The 14,132-nt window shown below is 36.1% G+C and overlaps 1 protein-coding gene across 3 annotated transcripts in view; it reads left to right on the plus strand.

The window, feature by feature from the left end:
* The first annotated feature begins 3,367 nt into the window (after positions 1–3,367).
* Tm1 (tropomyosin 1) overlaps positions 3,368–14,132 on the plus strand; it is a 117,379-nt gene continuing 106,614 nt past the window's right edge. For 2 of the 3 annotated variants that reach the window (XM_067786683.1, XM_067786675.1), the window contains exon 1: positions 3,369–3,523. The gene's annotated coding sequence lies outside the window, so the exon portion shown is untranslated. Of the gene's footprint in view, positions 3,524–14,132 lie in introns of all 3 variants that reach the window. The other variant, XM_067786689.1, reaches the window with a different exon arrangement.

Below are 14,132 nucleotides of genomic sequence, written 5' to 3' on the forward strand. Positions count from 1 at the left end.
CCTAGAATAGGTAAGCCACCTCAGCACAGCAGCTAGGTTTATGTGCAACGATGTAGTTCCCAACAAGACTGACATCCCTGCTTCGCTAGAAGTAACCTACTGGCCAATCGGAAGCACCAAGGAAGATCAACTATTTATCTAACTGTATCAACTAGATAATTAAACTCACTGAGTGGAGACGAAATTATTTGAAGTAAGAATGCTATGCTACGAAAAGTTATACCAGTCTAGTCATTACTTGACTAGACTAGAGGTCGAAAAGTTCAAGAACAAAGTGAAAGTGGTTAGAAGCGATCCCCAGCAGCATTCTTTGAGGCGGTGCAATGACCATCTTAATCGGATAGGCCAAAAATTCAACACAGCTCTATTTAGTAACAGAATATGTTCCTTTGACCAATACTCGAAAAACTTTACCACGACAATGAGTTTTCCCTCCACTTAACTGAAGAAGGTACGTAAAAAACGAAGAATCAAAATTAAGTAGTAAGTTGGCAGATCTTGCCTTTTAGTTAATCATCAGGGATATTCAGAGGGAGATCGTGCAAGTCCAACGCTTTCTTATTTGACTTCAAATTCCCTATGCACAGATCGGGTAGTCCTAGCTCTTGATCAGTCCACCTTATACCTATACCCAAGGAAGGAAAATTAATGAAAAATTGTCACATTTAAAACATGAAGTTCGCCTTAGTGTTTGGAGGCTACAATTCAGCGCTATCACCGCGATCTTGTCACCCTACTAAAGGTTGTGAAACCTCGCGCTTACCCATCTTACACAAGGTCCATCGGTCCCAGAATGTACTACAGGTGGTCAGCGGAATTCAGAAATTTTTGTCATAAATAATTATGGGGTCGACTTGAAAGACTGGCACACCGATGGGGTGGCTTAAATTTTGGCCAGTCGCAAATTCTTTATTTCTATACTGTAAACTCACACCGAATGAAATCCACAAGTTTTGTGGTGAGGATACCAAAAGGATGAACTGATGATGGCAAGTTTGCCGACGATGCTTCTAAACCAATAATCCTAAAACCATTTGGCGATAATAGTTGGGCACCCTACAAGATTTAGGCTAGCTCGCGCTTGCCTATTTAACCAAAGATCCCAGCGCTTTTTCGAAACATGAATGCTTTCGACATGAAAGACTGACCAAGTAAGTTAAATGTTTGAAAGTCAACCACTATTCTCTAACTCTCATTTCACTCCTCCTTCGAGCTAACAAAATAGGCCAGATGGATGAATGGATAAATTTGGAGCCAAAGTGCCCTACGGAACCGTAAGAGGTCGACTAAGCGCTTGGCATATATACTTGGCTAGCAAAATCAAACCGCTCTATGAGCGGCGATAGGTCCGAACTTTCAAGTAACTATAAAACCAGCAGAACTCATAAGACGCGACACTTACCTTGGCATTGGATAGCAGGGTAACAAGGGGAGCAGATAAGCCCACGGAGCTCTCTCTGTTTCTGCTCATTTGGGATAGCCCCGCGGTAGCATCGTGGTGGGTTTGGTTGCTATCCGAATGTGGAGGAGTTTTTTTAACTCCGAGATTGAGTTGCATTGCAACCGGGTGCCATTACCCTTAGAATAGAACAGGTGTTAGATAGGCCTCCAACCCCACCAAAGTGATGGTGTGCCCACTCACATCATCAATTGGCACCAAGGTGAGCGAGTCTTAGGCGCTGGTCAAATGTTGCTTTGATCCGTGTGCATTGCTATATGGAGAGGTTAGGCCGACTACGGCAGGTACTCACGTTAACCCAATCAATTTCACGACCATTCATCTGGTGAATATTGTGGGAAAGATGGCTACGGCGTTAAACAGGCTACGTCATATGGGTTTTTCACCCCTGGTCTTCCACGTACTTACCGTCTTTAATTTTCCTTTCTCTCAAAAGAGATTTAGAGAGTAGACAGGTTTGCTTGGTCGAAGTTTAATAGGAGGGGATTGGAAGTGTTTTATATCAGAATGTCGATGTATGCTACAATTTAAAGCAGCAGGATCAATGTGGCATCTTTCAAGACGAAGCTACCGCTACTAAGGATGCGGTGGGTGGCATGCTATCTAGTGTTACTACGGTTACATAATCGTGCATACGGGTTTAGGCTCATATCAGTATCCGCGGCAACTGAACCGATTGTAGATGACTTTAGAGAATTTAGAGTTCCGTTGGCGACCTTTGGTCTGCTACTGTACAGGCGGGGCTGGGCAGCTTATCAAACGCTGAGCGGACACTACCTCATGCAGGGTATCGAGTTTCTTCTGCCCAAGTTATTGACTTGAGCAAGGCTCATCAAATGTGATTAGAGTTTTAAAGTATCATTGAGGAGTTCGTCTAATAGGAGCTCGTGCGATACGGTCGCATTCACTTCTAGATGAATTATTCAGGCTAGAGATCGGTCTTACTTATTCGGAGCTACGCAAAGATTCTCTATGGCTTACGTTGTCGTTAACTTATTTGGTATTGCAACCGCTCGACTTAATCTAGCTTCATCTGCTGAAGTTCGCTTTGTTGGATCGATATTGTAAAGAAAGTACAGAATAGAAGGCGAGGATTAGAGGGCCAATAACAATGATACGAGTCTCGACTTATTAGAGCTAATAGTAACTGAACAGTCTTTATGGAAATTCTACGAACTTAACGTCTCACTGCAGGGATGCAACAACCATCATCACCTCCTATCCCGCCCACTTGGCAACCAATGGAAAATTGTAAAAGCAGTCCTTACCGCCCGCTCGATTTATCACACCCTGCGTGCAGTATAAGCAAATCAATAAGTGCATGCGAGTATGCAAAAAAAAAAAAACAAAAAAAAAACGGTCGCACTTTAAACAGCTAAAACAACAAAAACGCGATTTTTATAAAAATAAAAATTAAATACAACAACAGCAACGTCAACTGCGGGGCATTCGTGTTCGCAGGCAAAGTTTTTGGTTGAAGTTATTATTTTGCTGACGCATTTTTGTTGTTGTTTTTTCAAAATTTATTTATGTAGACATGTACAAAAAAGCAGCACATTTCTTGTTTTTGTTTTACTTTTCTTCTTTTTTGTTAGTGTTGTTGTTGTTGGTTTCTTTTGCTGATCGTGCAAATGTTTCTCATCTACGCCGGCCGCGGCCTTTGTTGTTGTTGTTGTTGCCGCTGTGGCTATAGCTGCGGCATTGATTTGGTGCCACCAAAAGCGTACACATATTTTAAGCAACAACAATAATAAAAAGATAAAAATAAGAAAAAATCAAAATAAAATCAACAACATCACCATAGCCTTGCAAGCATTGCATACTCACACAACAATAACAAAAGCGCAAAATACCGCGTTCAACAACAAAAATAACAACATCAACCATACAAGCACAGTTAACAAAATCAAAAACCAATACAAATGCAATTGGGCCGTCGCGGTGGCAGCAAAGATTTTTTCGATTCGAACAGATTTGAGCAGAACGTCTAAAGTGTTTTCACAAAATTTTCAGTTGAACATCACAATCCGTTCGAGTCGCGGATAACTCCGATAATAAAATATTGTAAGTACCTACCTGCTGTTACTGATCAATTGACTAACTGTTGTTGATTGTCCGATTGATTGATTAAGTGTGGTGTGTATCAAAAATAAAAAAATAAAAAAATTAACTAACTAAAAAACGTAAAGGCATTGCGCAAATATTTTTTAAATATTTTTTTTTTCAATTAAAAATTAATAATCAATAAAGGATCAGTGGTTCGTGATAAAAATTATTTCTAAAATTTCTAAAAACATAAGTTTATTATAAAAATTATTAAAAATGAAACTAGATGAATTTGTGTGCAAGTGTTTTACAAACAAAAAAGAGAATATTTTTGAATAAAGGTAAAAAATAAAAAATATTAAAAAATAAAATATTTTCAAGGAAAAATATATTTAATTTTTGAGGGTGTATTTGTGCGCATAAGCTCATTTCATGTGAATTTCAGTGTTGAGCTTTTGCTAAAAATAAAATTATATGCTGCGCGAACTTCTCATATACGCAATGTTATGTAATACATGCCTATATATTTTTAAATATTTGCGAAGTTTTATTTTTTTGAAAAACTGCTCGAACAAAAAAAAACACAAATTTTACTTAATAAAATTTTTTTCTTTCATTAAAGCAGCATAAGTCTATAAAAATTTTGCAAAAATCCTTTCCCGCAAACCGCAGTTAAAAAAAAGAAAACAGAGATTTCAAAAATCACTACATGCGCTGAGAATCGATGAAGAGAATTAAAATTGTTCCAGCATAGTTTTTATTACTGGAAGAACATTTATTTTTTCTCAGGACTTCAGAAATGTTTATGAATAAAAAATAAAAATTTTTGTTTTTATCCACCGCAAATAGTTGTTGAATCAATTTTGCACAAAATTGTTGATTCCTTAAACAATCAAATCAACAAAAAAAAAAAACAATTCATAAAATTCAATCCACAGCTCTGTTTAAAAAAATAAATAAATTTTTTTTTCTAATTGAACAATTTTTTTCTAAAGTTTTCGACATTGCTTCTTCCAGGGCCTGAATTCAGAATTTTGGGTGTGTTAGGCGTAGCACTGTTTACTTACAATTATCAATGTCACACTGTGAATACCAATAAAAGCTGTTAAAACAACAGATATCCGTCAACATGAGAATAACAGTGGCTGTTGATATGACCGAAATTAGTCATAAGAACAAACAATGAGCGCTGTGAGCATTAGTTTCTCTTTAAACTTCTCTTTAACAGTTCTTCGTTGTTGAAATGATCAATGAAATCTGTTCTTTTACCAAAAAAAAATCGGTTAGTTTGATTAAGAATCTGCAATTTTTACATGTTAATTTGAGACCAAAAGTTTTTCATCTGTTGAAATAACTAAACTTACTACTTTCTTGAAAATAAATTCGGTTGAATTAACCACAATAGGATAACTTTTACTGAATGTGTCTTAATTAAAGAACAACAAACCTGATCTGTTGATTTTACCATCTTCATTTCTTTCGTTGTGAACAATCCGAATTTTAAAGGATTTCCCGTTATCCCTTATCAAATTTGGTATAGAAACAAGCCGGTTTCAGCATTGTACCATCCTCAGTTCCATTTTTCATGGTTTGTGACTAAACCAAATTTGTACATCCTAAATCAAATTTGTACATTTGTACAATTCTACAACTTTTTCAATACAGATATTTAAAATCGTTTTTGACTCCATTGGCCATTCAATAAAGAAATAATGACTTAATTAAGAATTTGTATTTTGTATGGAAGATTGAGCTCAATTAGAGCTCGACTAATCATTTCATTACCCCTTTATGTGAAATTGGTCTTATGTGTTGTTTTTATGTTTTAGGAGGATTCGGAAAATTTCGAGCTTCGTAAAAAACAAACGCGGTCACGACTTATATCAAATTTGTTTAATGAAAACTCCCTTCCATTTTACGTAAAGGTTGTGTCATTAGGGTGTTCCAATTTCAGACAATATATTTTTCTGCGCTACCTTGGAAAAAAATTAGGACATTTAAAAAAAAAAAAAACTATATGCTTTGTTTGAGGAAACTTTTCAATTCCGTGTGGATTTTTCATTACTATTTTTATTTTTTTATTTATTTTTTACTTACCCTTTTTTTTCAAAAATACGCGAACAAATATTGCAGGCAAGTTAATTTCTACAAAAAATTCCTTCTATGATAATATCATTTGAACAATAGTTATATCGCTGAAGAAATAAATATTAATAAAACTGTTTTTTGTTTTTTTTGTCACAAATGCTCGACAATTTTTACTCATCTAATCCCACTTGATATCCAACGTCATTCTCGAAATATTCTCCAACCTTTCACCGACTCAGTTTTCAAGTTCTTTCTCCATTTGTTCCCCAACCTTTGATACATTTTGAGAAACTTATTGTTCTCGAGTTTATGTCTCCAACATCAGTTTCCAATTGTTCTCCAACCTAAGAGACACTTTCCTAAAATTTATATTCAGGATATATCTCCCAAACGCTTAAGATTCAGCACTTCGTGAAATTAAATATTAAAATGATTACCTTTAATGTATAGTGAAGTTTTTACTTAGAGAAGAAGAAATACACCTGTAACAAATAAAAGTTGAGCGAATGATATTTTAAAGAAACGAGTTTAAAATTTAAGTAAAAACAATAGTCGATATATACCTGACGTTATAAATAAACATATGTTTTATTTGATTTTCATTAAAATACTGCAATATTAGAATTTTACATTTAGCTCCAATTCTCGAATCACGTTTGAGCACAAGCTGAGAGATTCTCCTCAAGCCTAATTGTTTACTGCGATACAGTTAGTAATATTGCAAACGGAATTAACAAATTAGTTTGAATCGGATCTGAAAAAAAAACTCGCTGAAGCTGCGTACAAGTGACACATATCTTGGTTAAATGTAAGATAAATTACGAATAAAATAACGTTGAACATTTTTTTGATCAGCAGTTTAAGCTGATAATATAATTTTTGGAGCAAATAAAGGAAGTCCCAGAAAAATCTATATCAAAATACTTTAGAAAAAAATTTTCAAAGCGAGGTCGCCCTAGAATGTGGCTTAGCAAAACCTCCCATAATGAAAAGCTTCATTAAAATTTACTGAAACCATACGCAGTTTTGGTAGTTTTATGGGTTAGTAATGCCCACATTATCATTTTAGAATTCGTCAAATTCGTCTATTTACCTAATTCTAGAAAATTAATTAGCACAATAAAAAAACTATAACTTAATAAGTTTCACAAATAAGAGCTGCCTTTACCAATTGATATTTTTAACATGTTATTTGTGAAAAGTTTGGTTAATTTGGGCAAATCCTAGGGCCCATTTGGATTAATAATTACGTGAAAAAATTTGTTTCTTAAGGCAAAAAAAAAAAAAGAAAAAAAAAAAACAATTCAAATTAAAAATTATACACTCTAATGTTATGCTACATGCTTGTTGCAAATGGTATCCACAAAGTTCAACATACGAGTGGCATAACCGATAATATAACAAACCGCAAAAAGCGTTTAGAATTACAATATTTATATAAAATAATAGGAAAAACTGTGCAGAAAAGAATATTTATGTGTATTAAAATAAATAGATAATAAAAAAATAAATAAAAAGATAACTTAATAAAAAACAAGTAAGGACGGGACTGTCTTCGGCTGTGCCGAAGACTTCATACCTTTCATGAATGGGGCTGCACAATAATCTTATCCCATTCGTAATCCCCAAATAATGCGCTGTATAAGATAAGAAATATATAGTGAACAGATGTACATGCCTAACCGATTTTAAGATAAATATAAAAAAATGACAAAAAACCCCCTTATCTGAATGATAGGTTGCATGGGATATATATTATATATAGCTCCGATCGAAATGATTTTTACAGGAAATCTTCTATGATATATTAGAATAAATATCACCAAATTTAACGTTTTTATATTGGAAATTAAGGGAGAAATGGCTAAAAATATTTCTATCTGAAAGATCGGTTGTATGGGATATATATTATATATAGCTCCGATCGAAATAATTTTTTCATGAAATCTTCTATGATATATTAGAATAAATATCACCAAGTTTAACGATTTTATATTGGAAATTAAGGGAGAAATTTCCAAAAATCTTTCTATCTGAACGATATGTTGTATGGGATATATACTATATATGGCTCCGATCAAAGTGATTTTCTCAGAAAATCTTCTACGATATATTAAAATATATACCACCGAGTTTCACGTTTATACTTTCTAAATTAAGGGAGAAATGGCCAAAAATCCTTCTATCTGAACGAACGGTTGTATGGGATATATACTATATATAGCTCCGATCAAAGTGATTTTTTAGGATATCTTCTATGATATACTAGAATATATTTCACCGAGTTTCACGTATATACTTTCTAAATTGCGGCAGGAATGGCCAAAATCGTCTTATCTGAACGATCGGTTGTATGAGAGATATATGTTATAGTGGTCCGATCATACCGGATTCGACAAATGTCGAATATAATACAAAAGTACATCCTTGTGCCAAATTTCATTGAGATATCTCAAAATTTGAGGTGACTAGTTTGCGTTCAAACAGACAGACGGACGGACAGACGGACATGGCTATATCAACTCAGTTCGTCGCCCTGATCAATTCGGTATACTTAATAGTGAGTCCATCTTCTATATTTCTCAACGTTACAAACATCGGACCAAAGTTAATATATCATTTCATGTTCATGAAAGGTATAATAAACTGTATTAGAAAGACTAATACCAAAATAACATGACACGTTGCCGCAAAAAAACTAATTTCGAAAATTGGATTTATTTAAGTAACCACTTTGTCTAAATAAACTAATCCGAAAACTTACTATGAAATCTTGCATCGCTGACTTCCGCTGTCTTTTGTCTCACTCCCTTCACCCGCCTCCTCTCCCACTACCTTCTCTCTTCCCTTTTTCCCGATTTTTCCCTCTCTCTATTCATCTTCATTTACGTCTTTCTCTCGCCTCCCTTCCTTTAATCTTGCTTCTGTTTCACTCTAAAAATCTAAAAGTTCTAAATGATCGCGAAATTATCCCGAATTTACCACGAAAACAAATTCGATTTCATCCAAAGAAGTTATCTCAAACTGACCCAAAAAACTGATGCTTGAAGTAAAATAGCCCCAAAAGTATCTTCAAAACGAACCCGAAATTATTCAGCGATAGTGCGTAAATGTTCCCGTAATATTTAACTTAAATACGCTTAAGAGTGGTTACGCTTAGATTTTCAAAATTCAAAACAATCGTCAAACTGTCTCTTCAAAAGTATAAATTTTGAACGCCGAGGCCGTATCGTGTCATACGATAAGTGATCGAATGTAATTTTTTTAATCACTATGGCTACGATATGGCGTACCAGATTGATGAAATATGTGAACTAGGGACAACGAGTACTCATTAGATCCATAATATATTATTATCTTTTTAAATACATAGTTTGATGGCCTAATTTTTATCGCTTGAGTGAAAATAGTTTTCGATCCGTGATCGTATGTTACGATTCGGCCGCCGTTTTTTACTTTTTCAACTTTGGGCTTGAATATCTTTTAATAGTTAAGATAAATTTAAAAAAATCTATCTTTGTCAACCTTATTTGAGAAAAAGGCAAATGTTTTAGAGAAACGGGTAAATGTCAGGGTCTGTATTTTAAACTCACGGTTTATTTGACGACTGTTGCAGTTCAATACATTTACATACCGACTGCTGAGTGGAATATCTCCTCATCTCGGTTGACAGTTGGACAACGCCCTATAACATAATATTTTTTTTCAAAAAGGTTCTTCTCAGAATTGGGTTGTGGGAAATCAGAATTTTTTTTCTATTGCTCTGTCAAAATGCAATGAATTTATGCTCAGATAAGATGTTTTTGAAACAAAGTCTAAGATAGAGCGCTTTTGAATAAGTAGGACCTGCTTCAAACAAAAACTGAAGAAGGAAGTTTCTCAAAAGTTTTTAGATACCTTAGATACTGTTTAAAATCGTCAGCCGAGTTGAGGTGATTGATTTTCCACTCAGTAGTCGATATATGATGTGTACAGTGTCTTATTTGATTTGAAAAGGATTTCATTTGAAATGAAAACAGTTTCAGTTGATTTGAAAGAAGTTTAGCTTGATTTGAATAAAGTTTCATTTGTCTGGAAAACAGTTTAATTGTACCAAATATGATGCTATATAATCATTTTTATATCAGCTGGCAGTGAAATAAAAGACTGTAACGCGCAAATATTTTCCCATTTAAAATAAGAGCTCATATTTGTTGAGTATATCCTGGGTATTGAGAAAAAAGTTTCTTCCGATCACCCTAATTTTACATTTCTATGCATGACCCATTACTTCTTTCTTTACATATACACTTATATCTATGTAGGTAATTCGATCCCTACTTTGGCATTCGGACGTTGGCCCTCGACTGTTAGCCAAGTCATTCAGTACTGTTCTAAATATAATAACGGTATACGTCAAACAAAAAAGCTTCACGCGAGGATCGTGAGTGCACACATACATATATGTGTGTGTGAATACAGACACAGGAAAGCTTTTTAGAAAAAAAAAGAATTTAAAAAAATTAAATTAGTTTAGTCTAACACATGCATACCCATTCCAAGTATAACGTAATGGCAGTGTTGGTGTATTTCTATTTGACACTAAGCAGATGCTTGGAAGCGTTGGCGTGAAACATTCATTAATACATCGGAATATATATGGAAGCAGAGAAATTTGTATCAACGGAATTTTCAAATATGCAAATATGCACATGTTTACATTCATACATACATACATATTTTTGAGGCAGACACATTTTCGATTCTCTGAAATTTCCTAAGAAAAATCAAATAAAAAAAAAAAATGAAAAATTCTTGACACCTATTTTTAGCTCCATAATGAGTTTGGACACTCTAGGCCTCACTGGAGCTGCATACTAATAAAATATGCCGTTTTTTATAAATTGCGGCATCATCTGCTAATTACCGTAGCGTGGTGTGTACAGCGCCACATCATTCCATTCAAAAAAGTTTGTTTCAATGACAGTTTCTACAAAGAAAAGGTGCTCAGCAAAACTAAATGTCGTTCTTCGTATATGCAGCTCGGAGGTGCAACAAAACAGGAGGCATTATAATATGAGTGAGCAGCTCAGCTCAAAACTTGTACGAGCCAATTAAATCTACAGCACTTTACAGTATGTCATGTTATAACATACATTTAGGTGTGCTAGTTTAGGTTAGGTTAGGTGGTAGCTACCCTAATAAGGGGAGCTCACTTGGACAACATGAAGGTCAATTGTGATACCACATGCAATAAAATAACGGTAACGTCGATATAGCTACTTAGAGAATCGTTGGGTAGCAACGACAAAGCTCCGAATGATACCGATCTCAACTTTGGATAAATCCTCGGGAGATCCAAGTGAGTTGCGACCGAAGTACTTTCGCCTAGTTCTGGCAAAAGCTGGGCAATCAATCATAAATTGATTTGGTGATTCCACCTTATCATCCTCCATACAGCTGCAGCAGGATGGATTTTCCAGTATATTGAGACGTACCGCATGGATACCCATGGGACAGTGCCCTGTCAGAACCCCAATGACCATTGATAGGTGAGCCTTAGTGAACCCAATTATTTCGGCAGACCTCCTGACATCCACTTTCGGCCACACAGATCTTGCTACCCTGTAAGACGTGGTATCCGCCCAACGTTTGCTTTGCTGACTCGAGGCCCACCTATGGAGGAGCAATCCACAGGTGGCCAGTGGAATCCCGAAAACCCTACAGCCATATTCATCCGGTTCAGTTGTACCGATGCGGGCTAAGAGATCGGCTTGACAGTTACCCGAGATATCACTATGGCCCGGGACCCAGATAATCTTAATTGTAAAATAATTCGATGCAATCGCAAGCGAAGTCAGGCACTCCCAGACCACCCTCGATCGCACTGTAGTTGAGCTCAAGGCCTTGATAGCCGCTTGGCTATAAGAGTAGATGTTAAATTCCCTAACCGTAGTAGCACTGGATAGCATTTCATCCACCGCACCCTTAATCGCAGCAACTTCCGCTTTCAATACACTGCAGTGATCCGCCAACTAAAACTTGCGGCTTACATTTAGCTCTTGACAATAGACCCCCCTTTCCGTCCAACTTCGACCCGTCCGTGAACAAGTTAACCGGTCCCATGTCCCAGATAATTCCTCTTCCCACTCCTCTCTAGGTTAGGTTAAGAGGAGCTAAATATCCACCTTCTCAACCTCAGCAAGCTAAAACCGGGCACGCAGAAATCTGAGTCGTCTTCTTTGCTGTCATGTACATCGTCAAGAGAAAATGATTAATGGGCTTCTATTCCTTCTCATTCTTATAGCTTCTGCAGAGGGAGCTTGTTGGTATGCGCCACCGTCGGGGCATTGGTCACTACCGCACTTGACCTGTGATAACACCAGTAAATTCTCCTACTGCATATTTGCTTAGTTTGATAGGGATGCTAGTTCATTTCCAAACATGACCACAGCAAGTACATTACCCTAATATAATATTCCTCGATTTTAGTCAGGAGATAGCTCAGCGGTGGTCGTATGGAGCTGGCCGCGTTGCTTATGTCCATTTTGAAACCTTTCCTGGTCACCTCAGCTGCATATTAATTTTTTTCCAAATTGCTGAGATATTGAGACGAAGTGTCATTTTGAGTTGTTGTTTTAACGCAAAATACCGTCCTCGAAGGCTCAGGCAGTCTTAAAAATAACGCCAGTTCTTTGCCACGTTTAATCCAGGCGCTTCGGTACTAGCCCGACTGCCTTCGAGTCTTTGGTGCTCTATATATTAGTACAATTTTACCACAGGTATACCTAATGCTGGAATTTTCAAGGCTCCTTAGTCCGTTGCCCAGGTCTATGCATCATTATCATCAGTGAATGGCGTAACAAGTTACGTTAGTCATAACTGTCGCCTATATGGAGCACAAAATAGTATATAGTCTTTCAGAACATGTCGCTTCTAACTCAGTAGAAGTATCTTCCTTCATCTACCGCGAAACAGGGGTATCGATAGAATACTTTCTAAGCCGGACAGTTTTCACATATTCGCACAACATGGCAAAACCAGCGGAACTATGTAAATACTTGCGTAAACCATGTACAGTCCTCAACTAAATTTTTTTCGATATTCAATTTTGGTACCAGACACGGGACTACAAATCTTCATGAGTGTGGCCGTTCTAAAAAGATTCGTTTCCGGGATCCGCAGCAAAACTATTTCTCTGGGCCGGGATTAGGTTCAACACCTTCCCGGAACAGTAGAGTATGGAGCAGTCCTGCTGCAAGGATCTGCTATGACGATGACAATTTGAGGGAGAACGCAACAAATTAAATGTAATTACACGGAAATGTCAACCTTTGGTCGGGAAACCTCACGAATCGCTCCGGTACATAGAGCCGGCTGCCGTAAGAACCGTGGATGATCTCATCTGCTGCTGTTATCATTCGTTTTTCTGCGTGGTATATCTCCAGCCCAAAGCTCGATTTTGCTCGGTTACATCTTTTGGTCGAAGTTTGCCTCATATGTCTGCGTAGTGCGCCTTTGCAAGAATAGTGAGCCATAGCAAGGAAAGCGGTTGAGCTTCTTATAGCAGGGGCATCGGTATATAGTCCAGAGACTGTCATGCTCATTGGGACCACAAGCGGGAAGAATGGTAATGCCTTTAAATTACTTACTAGCATCCTCGGCGAGTATCGCGCTCTTGCTAATATTAGACAAAAGACATTAAACATGTTTATCTGATAACGGTTTATAGACCAAACCCATTGGTTTTAGCTTAAGTGTAGCATTTTTGCAGTGCTCAAAGAGGGTCGAATATGAACCTTCGCTTAATTCATCTTTCTTTACCGTGCTTTATGTACGCAGGCACCTACAAATGTACATGTGTATGTGCATAGCTATGGGCAATATGAGTCAAGTTTATGGAATGCTTCATATTTAAGACTGTCCATGCAAAAGTCTCGAATATCACATGCGACCTATAGTATTTGGGCATAATGATGTGCATAATGTTGTAAATATATAAATTTACATTTGCATCCATATGAAGTTTGCAGCTTGTATGAACAATACAATATGTACAATGGTGTTCACATAAATAGCACATTTTTATTTTGCAAAAAAACAACTAATGTTATATTTGGTTAATTTAAGTGAACTAGGTGTTTTAGTTCTTAAAACTCTTAACAAAAACTTTGAAATATTTATCAATTTTAGAGTGAAGTTTTTGTCTTAGTGAAGTATGGGTCGTCGATAATAAGTCGATAACACCACGATCACAAATAGGTAGCACGCTGATAAGAAATCGTTAATCTTTCGATATCAAATCGCTAGATTTTTGATAGCAAATCTATCTTCTATATCAAATAGATAACTTTTTTATAAAATATCGATAAATTTTCAATAAATAATCGATAACTTTTGTATAGTTAACTGATAACATCTATTTAACATATCGATTTCTGTTTGATTACGAATCGATAACTTGTCGATAGCTTTTTGGTAACATATTGATAAATAAAAGAACACCTTTCGATGGTAAATCGCTAACTTTTCAATAAAACCGCGTTAACTCTCGATAAAA

The sequence above is a fragment of the Eurosta solidaginis genome, chromosome 1, assembly GCF_040869045.1.
Source record: "Eurosta solidaginis isolate ZX-2024a chromosome 1, ASM4086904v1, whole genome shotgun sequence".
Classification (NCBI taxonomy): domain Eukaryota; kingdom Metazoa; phylum Arthropoda; class Insecta; order Diptera; family Tephritidae; genus Eurosta; species Eurosta solidaginis.